This window comes from Schistocerca americana, chromosome X (genome assembly GCF_021461395.2).
Source record: "Schistocerca americana isolate TAMUIC-IGC-003095 chromosome X, iqSchAmer2.1, whole genome shotgun sequence".
Classification (NCBI taxonomy): Eukaryota; Metazoa; Arthropoda; class Insecta; order Orthoptera; family Acrididae; genus Schistocerca; species Schistocerca americana.
Window position 1 is genome coordinate 306,359,763 of NC_060130.1, and position 14,107 is coordinate 306,373,869.

General features: G+C 42.1%; 1 protein-coding gene and 1 pseudogene across 1 annotated transcript in view; one reads left to right on the plus strand and one right to left on the minus strand.

Annotated features, from left to right (window-relative positions):
• LOC124555978 (diacylglycerol kinase 1-like) overlaps positions 1–14,107 on the plus strand; it is a 380,703-nt gene that overhangs the window by 334,175 nt on the left and 32,421 nt on the right. The gene's annotated exons all lie outside the window — the stretch shown is intronic.
• LOC124557055 lies at positions 13,168–13,285 on the minus strand (annotated as a pseudogene).

Consider the following 14,107-nt stretch of genomic DNA (forward strand, 5'->3'; position numbering starts at 1 on the left):
CCGTAACACCACCACCTCCGAATTTTACTTTTAGCACTTCACACGTTGGCAGATGACGTTCACTGAGCATTCGCCATACCCACACCTTGCTGTCGGATCGTCACGTTGTGTACCGTGGTTCGTCAGTACACAAAATGTTTTTCCACTCTTCAATCGTCCAATGTTTACGCTCCTTACACCAAGCGAGGCGTCGTTTGGTATTTACCGGCGTGAAGTGGCTTATGAGCAGCTGCTGGACCATTAAATCCAAGTTTTCTCACCTCCCGCCTAACTGTCATAGTATTTGCAGACGATCCTGATGCAGTTTGGAATTCCTGTGCGATGGTCTGGATAGATGTCTACCTATTACACATTACGACACTCTTCAACTGTCGGCGGTTTCTGTCAGCCAGCAGATAAGGTTGGCCTGTACACTTTTGTGCTGTGCATGTCCCTTCACTTTTCCACTTCGCTATCACATCAGAAACAGTGGACCTAGGGATGTTTAGGAATGTGGAAATCTCGCGTACAGACGTATGACACTAGTGACATCCAATCATCTGACCACGTTCGAAGTCCCTGAGTTCCGTGGAGCACTCCATTCTGCCCATTCACGATGTCTAATGACTACTGAGGTCGCTGATATGGAGTATCTGGCAGTATGTGGCAGCACAATGCACCTAATATGAAAAACGATTGTTTTTGGGAGTGTCCGGATACTTTTGATCACATAGTGTATTTCCTCAAAATGGTTATCAGTCTTTTCTCGCCGATTTTTCCAGTATACCGCTAGCTGTCATAATGTCACTCCCGTGTGGTAGAAATTGTATTTTAGTATTGCCGCCAGGACTCGCAGAGACGAACCTGGAGAACTTACCAGGTAGATAATCGTTAAATGCAACACACGTTTCCTTCTTTAACATTATAGACCAGCCATTCGCTAATTGTTCTTGGCACTCCACTTGATCACAGATTTCAACCGTCAGAATGTTGTCACAAAACAATAATGTAGTAGGCATAAGTATATTGAAATTTAAAGGCCACATTCTTAAGTTTTTCTTATCTAACTGAAAAACCTCTACTTCTGACTAAAATGTGCAAAATTCAACAACATTAAATTTCTTAAAAAAAAAGGTCCCGTTCATTTTTTTATCTAAGACTAACAGTTTCCAAGTTGCGGCGGATATAATAAATCGCAAACTATTTAGAATAGTGTTTTAATGGTATAAGATATGTTTACTGCTAAATAATGTGGGCTAGGAACAAATATTAAACACGTGTACAACGTCTAAGTGCATCAGAGTCGCATTAAGAGACCAATTGTGTTCTTGGGGTGTAAGAGTGTGGAAATGTGGGGGTAGAGGGTAGAAACACAAGGAAAGGTAAATCGCCGGGTTGAAGCCATGAAAGTCCCCCCCTTCAAAGGTCTGCAATCTGATGAGCGAGCAGGTGATTCCCCACCATACCTACACCACTACGTCACAAGAAGCTGCTGCAGGAGTATACCATCCCTCCACAGCGCACCTTATGTATCACTGTCAGTGCTGTGGGGCGGGGGGGGGGGGGGGGGGTGGAGAGAAAGGTGTTTTGTTTTCCATAAAGTGTGTTGACACTACACGGAATACAGATATGAGCTGCTGATAATACTAACGCATAAAAAGCGTAGGGATGGAAATTGGAAATTACATAAACCTCTGCTCTCTGTTCTACACTGATAAAAGTCAAACTGATTCTCAATCATCCTCAATGTCAACTGTAGCGTTCTTCCATTTTTCCCAACGCGAGGGCTGCTGGGCTTTCAGTTTACAAACAGGCTATACTTCCCCAGTTTCCCAGTTTCTCATCCCCAGTTCTCTTCTCTGAAAATTAAAAATTAACTTCACTAATCTCGTGTGTTTATATAGTGGAGTTATTTTTAGATCATTAAATGAGTACCTATCTGCAGCTATTACTTAAAACAAGTGCAACAGATGGAGCTATTAACTGTCTACCACACTGAATAGCCTGTACTAATTCTAAAATGGTGTCAAGACATTCGACAGAGTCGTTTTTAATTGCCTCCACTATGACGGTCATGCGGGATATCAAATGCATGACCCCAGCCTCAGTGATCCCAACATGTGAGAAGGCTCAACGCTTCAATTCTATTCCTCTGCAACAGGACTAGGTCCCTATGTGTTATGGAACTACAGATCTCTTAACGTAAGTCAGACAGTATATTACAAGAGATTAGTTTTCTAGACTTGAATATGATCAGTCCCATTCCATCACACATATTCGCACCACATTGCAAGATACGAGGTGCGGCTAGAAAAAAACCGGACTGATGCTGGAAAAAACATTTATTTACAATTATTTACAATTTCATGTTATCTCCTTCAATGTACTCTCCTCCTCGGTCTCTACACCGCTCCATACGAATTTTCCACTGTTCATAGCAATGCTGCAGATCATTTTCGGTAAGTCCATACATTACTTCCGTCGCTTTTTCTTTTACTGCTTCAACAGTCTCAAATCTAGTTCCTTTCAAAGCTGACTTGACTTTACGGAAAAGAAAAAAGTCACAGGGGGCCAAATCAGGTGAGTAGAGTGGATGATCTAAGATGGGAATGTTGTGTTTTGCCAAAAACGTCTTCACTGACAACGCACTGTGAGCTGGGGCATTGTCTTGGTGAAGGATCCATGACTTTTTTCTCCACAAATCGTTCCGTTTTCTCCGTACTCGCTCACGTAGGGTAGCCAGGACGCTAATGTAGTAATGCTGATTCACTGTTTGTCCCTCTGGTACCCAATCAATGTGCACAATCCCTTTGATGTCAAAAAAAACAATCATCATTGCCTTGAATTTCGATTTTGACATTCGTGCTTTTTTTTGTCGTGGAGAACCAGGAGTTTTCCAATGCATCGATTGGCGTTTAGTTTCGGGATCGTAAGTAAAAAACCACGATTCATCGCAAGTAATAACATTTTGTAAGAAGGTGGGATCACTTTTAATGTTTTCCAGGATGTCAGAACAAATCATTCTTCGGCGTTCCTTCTGTTCAATTGTGAGACACTTTGGAACCATTTTTGAACACACTTTGTTCATGTTGAAACTTTCATGAAGAATCTGCCTAACACTTTCCTTGTCAACTCCTGTTAACTCAGACACTGCTCTGATTGTTAAACGGCGATCTTGTCGAACAAGTTTACCGATTTTTTCAATGTTTGCATCAGTTTTTGCTGACAATGGTCAGCCAGTGCGAGTGTCATAACTGGTGTCTTCGCGGCCATCTTTAAATCGTTTAAACCACTCAAACACTTGTGTTCGCGATAAACAATCATCACCGTACACTTGTTGTAACATTACAAACGTTTCACTTGCAGATTTTCCTAGTTTGAAACAAAATTTGATGTTAACACGCTGTTCTTTCTGTACACTCAACATTTTCCGACGCACAGAAAAAACGTCAACTACTTAAAACAGACGCCACGGGCAGACTGAGTGCAAGAGGCAGATGAAACTCGAGCAGTAGGCGGAGCGAGAGTCACGTGACAGGCCACGCGACTTTCAGCCTTATTGCATTCGTTTTATTGTTTCACCAGTACTAGTCCGGTTTTTTTCTAGCCACACCTCGTATACTGTAGATCTGTGGTAAATGGCTCCACTCACTGCATCTTACTTTACAATTGCCAGCAATGCTTGAATGGAAGACATGTATGCTTTATACCAGTAGCAAAATTAATGGTGAGAGAAGTGCAGTAACTTTGTGGTCATAATTAATCACCACCGTGTGACTACAGCACAATTAGACAGCTGAACAATACGCTGTCAACGGTAGACAGCAGCAGGGTGCAACATTTACCAGTCTAACCCCTTTCCCAACAAGGCTATAAATAGCACTGACAACATTATACTTACAAATTATACACTCACTTCGCAGCCATTTCTTATGGGGACGTGCTTTACACAAAAGCTCGCTTAGTAACTGCGAATAAGTATTCACTTAATAAATTGAAAATAATTTTACTATATGACCACGAACTGAGTGATGTTACTTTGTCTGCTCACATGACAGAACTGGATAGGTAATGCCGCAGACATATAGTCTGTCTGTTGACTGAAAAACGAGCAGCTGATGGTGTGGAAGTTGCCTTTCCTGGAAGAACTCTACAGCTGCGGTACAAGATGACTAAGAATCAATTTCCTCTCCAGCAGTGTAGAACAGTGTGCAGAAATTTATGTAATTTTCAGCCATACGCTTTTCTTGCATTAGTATTATTAGCAGCTCACATTTTTATTGCGTGTAGTGTCAACACACCTTGTGGGAAAGAAACACCCCTCTCCTCCCTACCTCCAAACATTCTGTGTACTGCGCTGCTGGTGATACATAAGGTGCGCTGTGGAGGAATGGTATAGTTCTGTGAAAAATCCTGTAGTTGTTTCTTGTGACGTAGTGGTGTAAACATTATGGCGAATCACCTGCACGCTCTTCAGACTGTAGACCTATGAAGGAAGCAATTTCATGGCCACAGCCCGGCGAACAATTTCCCCTGTAGCAGTGTGGAACAGTGTGCAGAGATTCATGCATGTTCTGCCCATATACACTGCATGTGTTAGTATTGTTAGTAACCCATACCTGTATTCCACGTAGTGTTAACGTACTTTGTGGAAAGTAGCCCCCTCCGAGCATGTCTGCGCACTGCATTGCAAATAATTCATAAGGCGTGCTGTGTGTATGTCGGTATAACTGTGTGGTCGGTATAACTTTGCAAAAGCCCTGTAGTTGCTTCTTGTGACATAGTGAGGTAGGCAGAGTGGGGAATCACCTGCTCGCTCTTCAGTCTGTAAACCTATGAAGGAGAGAAGTGCATGACCACGATCTGGCGACCTGCCTTCCCCCGCGTTTTGACCCTGCAACCCTGTCTCTCCACACTGTCACACCTCCAGAAGAAAATTTGTCCCTTAATACTGCTCTGCTGTACTCAGAAGTGCTACACACATTTAATTTTTGTTCTTAACCCACTTTATTTAACAATAAACATTAATTTTATACAATTAAAATACCATTTTTAATAATCTACAATTTTTTCGGCCGGTGCAAACCAGAAACTATTAGTCCTAAATAAAATTAATAGGACCTGTCTTTGTAGGAAATGTAATTCAGTTTAATTTTGTACTGGGAAAAATTTTTGTTAGACGCGACTGTTTCCGAGCTATTCAAGAAAAACATACGAAAACATTTAAACACCTCCCCTCCCACCGCACCCCTACGCTCACACCCTATATGTGGAGTTTTTCAGTACGTTATTCAAACACATTTCCTTCTTCTGCGGTACTAAAATATGCAGGTACACGTTTTTCCCCTAATTTTCGTTCGTTGACTCAACTAATGTCGGTGCTGGCCACTATCCGTCACATGCAGCTAATGGAGTCATACAGTTTTCAGCCTGGACCCTTCTTCATTGGAGTAGAAGTGTCTTCAGTAATGAGACCGGCTTCGAACTTAGTTCCGATGTCCTACGAAGGCGTGTCTGGAGACGCCACACACAGTAGTGGGATATCAATTTGATTGTCTCCTGGAATACGTCCAGACAACCAGGAATAATGGTCTGGGGTACCATTTCTTTTCATAGCAGGACCTCTTTGGTTGTCACTCGCGGCGCGTCCGTACGCTGACGACATTCTACGCCCTGTTTTGTTGCCCTTCATGGCGAGCCATACTGGGCTTACATTTCAAAATGATAATGCCCGCCAGCACACGGTGAGTGTTTCTACTGCTGACCTTCGTTCTTGGCCAGCAAGGTCGCTGGATCTGGCCCAATTTAGAACCTATGGAGCACTATGGACAGGGTCCTCCAACCATTTTGGGATTTTGACGATCTAACGCGCCATCAGGGGAACATTCAAGAACTCTATCAACCATTGTCAATTCAATAACTGTTCGCATGAGGGCCAAAGATGGACCAGCGTATTATTGACTTGATCAACTTGAGAAGCTCTCTCTCTTGAGTAAATCATCCAGTTTTTTTTATGAAATTGTAATTGTATGTTTGTCTGTGCATGTACATCACATCTCTCGATTTCCACCGAGAGGGATAGTGCTGTGGTTAGCACACTGGACTCACATTCTGGAGGACGACTGTTCAATCCTTCGAAAGGGCACGGCCGCTTTCGTTCTTCATCCTTCCCTAATCCGAGATCGTGCTCCGTCTCTAGTGGCCTCGTTGTCATGGGATGTTAAACACTTATCCCCACCTCCTCCTCTACTGGGTTAGCACACTGGACTCGCGTTCTGGAGGACGTAGGTTCAAATCCGCTTCCGGTCATACCGATTTAGATTCCCCCAGATTTCCTTAAATCGCTCCAGGCAGATGCGGTGATGGTTCCTGTGGGAGATCACGGTCGATTTCCTTTCCCATCTTTGACACCACCCCAGCTTATGCTCCGTCTCTAATAACCTCGAAATGGACGGGACGATAAACGCAATCTTCCTTCCTTCCTTCCTCCTCTACCGAGTTGCTTCTTGTTCGGATGCTTCCTTCGTGATGCGTGTTTTTTGTCTTAGAGTGTATATTCTGTCTTTGATTTGTTGCAATTCCTTACGATTGTCCAACGATGATACTTTACTCTACACAACAAAAACGCATGTGAACCATATTATAATCCTGCTGCTCCTATGTGCTAAATCGTCTGCGCGTATTGAGATATGGGATATCCACTATCCAGCATAGCCCACTGTTTTTATTAGTTAAATATTCCTCTGCTAAAAACTTAAAATGTTTCAAGTAGGATTGGTTTAGAACGTCTAAAACGCATTATGCACGCTGCACACAGAAAAAGAAACTGAAATTTGAGTGTTTCAGACCACACCATAAGATTTTTTCAACCTTATATAAAGATTATCCACTCAAGATTCCATTCTGCAAATGTATATGTCATTTGCTCTCACATCTATAATGGTCGTAAAATTCCGGAGACATAAGAGGTTTCCATCAACCATTTTTGTCCACATCCTTTCCATTTGACGAAAGCTACAGAACAGTTGCTGTGTTGCGTCCACCGAGACTATAAAAGCATGACATTCTGCACCTACCAGCCATTTGTGGAAGCTTTAACACTTTGATTCGGTGGTCATCTTAATGAATTTATAAAGTGGAGCCATGTGCGTGTTCTCTGACTAAAGAACATGTGAACTACGTCGTTTCTGTGGCATACTTGTAAGCAATTTGGGTAGATAAGCTACTTCTTCATTACAGTTTATATGTGGAATCGCGTAAGAATGCAAAGCAAGCCGTAATACTTGAGCACTTTCTGCTTATAAGGAGGACGAGTGGAGTTTAACATACCGCTTACATCGATATCATTAGAGACACAGCGATAGCTCACAGTGACAGTGGTATAAGGTGATATTGACCTGTATCTTGATCTTCACACCGTGTTAATCAGCTTCGCCATCAGATTCCTCAACTGCTTCCCAAGTCATGTTTTTTGTCTAAAAACGCAGGATAAATCTCTGATCATGAATGACTCAATACGATCCTGTGCTCATTATAAAATGTACCGGGTGATCAAAAAGTCAGTATAAATTTGAAAACTGAATAAATCTAGGAATAATGTAGATAGAGGGGTACAAATTCACACACATGCTTGGAATGACATGGGGTTTTATTAGAACAAAAAAAAATTACAAAAGTTCAAAAATGTCCGGCAGCTGGCGCTTCATCTGATCAGAATAGCAATAATTGGCATAACAAAGCAAAGATGATGTTCTTTACAAAAAAAAAAAAAAATGGCTCTGAGCACTATGGGACTTAACATCTGTGGTCATCAGTCCCCTAGAACTTAGAACTACTTAAATCTAACTAACCTAAGGACATCACACACATCCATGCCCGAGGCAGGATTTGAACCTGCGACCGTAGCAGTCGTGCGGCTCCGGACTGAGCGCCGAGAACCACTAGACCACCGCGGCCGGCTCTTCTTTACAGGAAATGCTCAATATGTCCACCATCATTCCTCAACAACAGCTTTAGTCGAGGAATAATGTTGTGAACAGCACTGTAAAGCATGTCCGGAGTTTTATGGTGAGGCATTGGCGTCGGATGTTGTCTTTCAGCATCCCTAGAGATGTCGGTAGATCACGATATACTTGCGACTCAAGGTAACCCCAAAGCCAATAATCGCACGGACTGAGGTCTGGGGACCTGGGAGGCCAAGCATGACGAAAGTGGCGGCTGAGCACACGATCATCACTAAACGATGCGCGCAAGAGATCTTTCATGCGTCCTGCAATATGGGGTGGAGCGCCATCCTGCATAAACATCGTACGTTCCAGCAGGTGTTTATCAGCCAGGCTGGGGATGATGCGATTCTGTAACGTATCGGCGTACCTCTCACCCGTCACGGTAGCAGTTCTGCTGTCCTGCGCCATCTATCGGACATTTTGTGAACTCTGTTTTTTTTTTTTTTTTTTTTTTTCTAATAAAACCCCATGTCATTCCAAGCATGTGTGTCAATTTTTGCCTCCCTATCTACATTATTCAGTGGTTTATTAAGTTTTCAAATTTACTTATCGAAACACATAATATCTATAGTACTAAGTACACGTTGTGCTACTGTCGCAACTTAATTGTTCTATAGCAGTAAAAAAATTCACATGATTCGCATACTGGCAGTACAGATAATCAAAGCACGTAAAGATTTTTTGTATTACATTACAAAACACAAATAGCGCTACCGATGATTTAATTTACAGCTTAAAGTGCACTTGTCGATGGGAATAGTTTGATCTTTGTACCAAAGTGAACAATATATTCCCACGTCTAAAAAATCTGAGAAAACCTCGTCTAAGTTCATCTTAAACCGATGTCAAAGTAATCCACACAGTATAGCATTCCCCATGCTAGGCTAAACATATTTATCTTGCAAGCTTCGTATCAACGATAGCATCGTCTGGTAGAAGCGTCATGGAACTTCCAGTGCTTCTGTTGTAGACGGTAACAACCGCAAAACGTCACTTTAACTCAAAATTCTGTGTGTTTATTATATTGTGTTAGGAACAGAATGGGAAGAAGTGTGGATTACGTCCGTGCTAGCGTCAGTACAATTCTTTCGCTGTCGCTCTATTTGTTTAAACGGTGGTGGTTGTCCTGCATTTCGATAGTATTTTAGCGTTGCAATCTTCATATAGGCATAGACCGTACCATCGCCTGAAAAAAGCCTTACGGAGCTTCCACTGTTATCTGTTCTAAATAGTATCGACTCGTAACTACGGTTACATCAGCCGATTTTGTCCCGTTATATTCTGTTACAATGCTCATTCCAAAATATTCCAAAATGTTTTTACACAGAGGGAGCAGCAGTGCCGATCGGGTAAGCATGAAGAAGCAAATTGCGCGTGTCCTTCTCTAAGGAACCATCAATCCTATGTGATAAGATCGCCATACAACACAGCAGTAGTCCAGAAGGCGACTGAAAAGTGTGGTGTACGTAGTCTCTCTAACAGATTTACTGCATCATGTAAGTTCTTTAAAACATAACGTATAATTATTACTAACATAACAAACAAACTGGAAAGTTATTATACAATGCACAAATGACTGTTACTTTTAGCGAAATAGATGAAATCTGTGTCCAGTTGTTTAATACGTTCCACGTATTAGGTACGTCTAAATTCGTTACGAAAATTAAACATGAATGTGCAACTGTGCTATTAAACATAGTACCCATATTCTTTATGTGAAAGAACATTGTAACAAGCGAAGGCGACTTCTGGAACAACGCAGCAAGACTGTCGGTGGTCAGTCCCTGCACACAGTGTCTGAGACAGACGTTGCCTCAGGCCGGTGATACAATGGTTCACAGACAATAGTATGCTGTCGAAACTTTCCAGCATGTTTACCGCATCCTGCACATACCAGTGCATGATCTAAAAATACATAGAACATGAACTGAGCCCCAGTTTTAATGACGAACAGGAAAATTGGATTTTTACATGCATTTATCGAACGATAAACGTATGTAATATTCTGTGTCTGTGTGCTGCAGGGGTAATTCGCGTGTGAAAGTAAAAAACGCACCCCTGGCACGAGGGTGTGGGTTGGGATGGAAATCGCAGCTTGCCGCCAAGGCTACGTGGGGAAGGGAGAGGGGGGGAGGGGGCAGACAGACCTCGTGCGAGTGTCATCGGGATTCTTTCACTCGCAATCCAGACCCGTAGCTGAACTTGTAGAACCCAGTGAACTGCGGTGGCCGGTTGACCTCTGAGCGTGCGCTGCCCCGCGCAGGGGTAGCAATGTCTTGCGCGACCAAGACACCACTTGTAGAGTGTTCGTTTAAATAGATATGACTCTGACACACTGCTACACACATGTATGGGGGGGGGGGGGGGGGGGCAGTGTAACGGATAAACATAACAGCCAACAGCCCAATGCCTTAAAACATAAGGTCTATCAGTATAATTTGTGTAATAAATCAATCCAACAACTCCACAGTGTAATTGTTACAAATCAAAAGTGTGATTGCTTTCAATGCACTGTAACTTGTTTAAAAATAAGCAATTACGGACTTACACAGTGTAATTATAAACGTCTACATCTTCCTCTAATATAGACCAAGTGTGTTACAGCACTCTCTACATTTTTCACAATTATTTAAATATTAAGTGCGTCGAAATTAGAGATAAACGAAATTTAAGCCGTCGCTTGGTCCCTGAAACTTCTGGCTCCACTGTCAGGTGGTGTAGCCCAGTTACGCTACACTTTTTTTAATCATGTAAGCTAGCCGTTGCTGATGTGGAAGGGACCTTCACCCCAGTGGTCTCAGAGCGTAAGGGGATGGGGATTCGTTCAGGGGCGTGGAGGAGCGGGAAGATATCCTTTGTCACTGTGAGAACTGGCCTGTAGATGGGCGAATCCTTTCTCTGTGCCATAAACTGTGAAAGACAATTTAGCCTGTTGCACTGTCTTGGATCTGCCATTTTGGATTGTGATGTCATAGGGGCCACCATCTTGGATTGGCCTGTGATAATTCGACCTTGGGGAAAGTGGTAGGGATGCCTTAAATACTCAGGTTAGATAGGATCTTGGCTATCAATTGACTCAGACACGCTTACAGCAAGTGTGGGTCGTTTAACACACAAGAACTCCTCTCGGGCTACAGTTAATTCTGCTGTCATCCAGACGGCTGGGGACTGGGTGACAGCAAGGTAATAAATCAACCTGGACATAGGGTGCAGTCCTAATGTGTCTTGGAAAAAATCTGGCTACCATGCAGACTTTGTAGTATCCCAACCAACAGAACAATGACTAATCTACGATTTTTTAATGTGCCACCATTTTCCATAAGCGGCTTAGGGGTGTGGGAGAGGGAGAGAAGTGCGTGCGAGAGAGAAGAGGAGGGGCGGTGGAGATCTGGCTACAATACAGCCCATCCTAGTATGCCCAAAACCACCCCACTACAGCGAAGTTCCACCATGTCACAACCAGCACTCTCAACATAACACTACACACATGTGACCCATAGCATGTAGCTTATAGCGTTAGTAAACATGTAGCACATTAACAAAGAAACTTATGGAATTGAATTTTTATTTCGATGTATTTGTATGGAAATATGATACACCTATGTAGTAACTATAAATGCTAGTCAGTAAGACTACAATAAACAAAAAATGCAAACGAAACTTATAGCAATTAATATAACCACTGAAACCTTAAAAATCCTACAGCTGCTAATAACATCATGCTCACTAACGTTAACAACCTCATCTTTCAAACTCCACAATTGTTTTATACCGTTATATTCCTTTTTTCATTTATTAATTTTACTAATTTTATTGATCTATTACTTTTGCCCACAATTAGAACTAAGAATGTATTGTAAAAACAAAACTGAAATAAATTATGAATGGGTAGAGTTATTCTGATAATACAACTTTTTTCATGAAATGAGTAATGGTGGCACCCTAAGTATTTACATATACAATAAGAACTAAAGTCACAAAATGACTTCTCGTCTCAGGAGCACAAACTGGTAAAAGTATTTTAAAACAGTTCATCATTAGGACCACCTGAAGGTGGCAACAAGTGAGCTTGCCGGAATAGCGCGGCATTTGGACGATAAACGCCTTCATTCTGCTCATTAAAAAATACTGTGGATGACGAAGAGAAAACATACATTTATATGCACTATAGCTTATTAACAACTGTATTTGTTGGTGTTTGTCGTCACATTGGTAACGTACATTGCTTTTGTACCATGTGAATCGCATGAAGATATGGTACCAAACTAACATTTAGTCTTCAATAAATTTATGGGGAAATTTATTTCATTGGATTTCTGAAGTATTGGTTTTTCATCTTTTAATTTTGATCCATATCAGTGTCAGAAAAGACAGGTCAACTTTATAATCCAGTGAATACGTGAGTGGGTTTTAATTGCATCCTTGCATTTAGAAATTGAGCGATTGTTCATGTGTACTTCGAATTAGCTCCCGAATTTATTGTCGAATGCAGCCTTCGACGCTGACAAAAATCGAAAAATTAAAATGGAACACGTCTTGTATCGAACCCAACAGCCCAAGGGTTGCTAGTCGAGCAGCATACACGGTTTTATTTACAATTTTCATTTCATGAATATAAAATTTCACACAGTTAAATTAAAATAACAGCAAATAAAATCGCTTTCTAAATAATTTTGAACATTGTAACACATTGACGCTGTTCAGTATCGATATATTGACGGCACATCTTCTACGTGATGCGCACCTTCATTATATTCTTTAGGAAGGGAGTCTATAAACACTTTTCCTTTGTAGCACCTGTAAGTTGTTGCTGTCGCCACGTTTCGGCTGTAACTGTACTTTTTCTTTTTGTGGTGAATTTGTTCTTGAGTTCGATAATTTAATATTGCATAATTCCTCTGAAGAATCTTGCGAAATTTTTCCTAATGGTTCTGTATTTTGTTATGCTCCAAAGTAAAAAAACAAAAACTGAACTCCTTTCGAACAGGCCTTGAAAGACCCTAACGGCACTGACCGACCGCCGTGACATCCTCAGTCTATAGGCGTCACTGGATGCGGAAATGGAGGGGCGTGTGGTCAGCACACCACTCTCCCGGCCGTTGTCAGTTTTCGTGACCGGAGTCGCTACTGCTCAGTCAAGTAGCTCGTCAATTTGCCTCACAAGGGCTGAGTGCACCCCGCTTGCCAACAGCGCTGGACAGATCGTGTGGTCACCCATCCAAGTGCTAGCCCAGCCCGACAGCGCTTAACTTCGGTGATCTGACGAGAACCGGTGTTACCACTGCGGCAAGGCCGTTAGCTATGTTCCGAAGTTATGTAGTACCAAAAATCCTTCAAGTTTGTATCGTTTCACCTCGATATCACGCAGTACGTACAGTTGTTGAGTAACCAGTAGTACGTGTTCTTTTTCATTTTCACGTGCAGTGTCTTGTAGGGAACCAGTACGTCTTCGTGGTTATAGCGCTAGACGGTCTCCTCATTATAACAGCCAGGTTTTCCTTCGTTCATTTCTATACCATCGGTACTACACAACTTAACAATCTGTGCTGTATTGTGTCTTGAATCTTGCATAGCAGACACATGAGTGAAAAACTAAGCCCTACTTCGAAGAATTTATTATTTTTGGTTATCATTCTGTATAGCACAAAAGAATTAAAACCATTAGATGCCAATGGGCATTCATTTAAAACAATGGGGAAAGTTTAAAATTCGTACCAGACCGGAATTCGAACCCAGGCTTCCTGCTTACTAGGCAGATTCACCGACCAATACGCCATCTGGACACTGTGGTCATGGCTACTGCACTGACTGCCCCAGCATGCCTCCCGTCAGACCCAAAGTCTCAACCTATCCACACACTACTGATATAGTGCCCCTTGCCCAGTATCCTCATTACTCGCGACATTTCGCCAAGTCCCTCAAGAGTTCGACCTTGGTGAATTTGCACTGAAGAGATCAAAGGCCGTTCTCGCGATAATTATATGTGTGGTGTCAGACATGTCCGAAAGAACAGGCAACACATACATTTCTATACAGCACTCTGTACTACATCGAGCGACCATTCTAACTGATTAAAATATTGTGTTTGTTAAGAGAGATTTGCTTTCAGTTCCTGTTTTTGT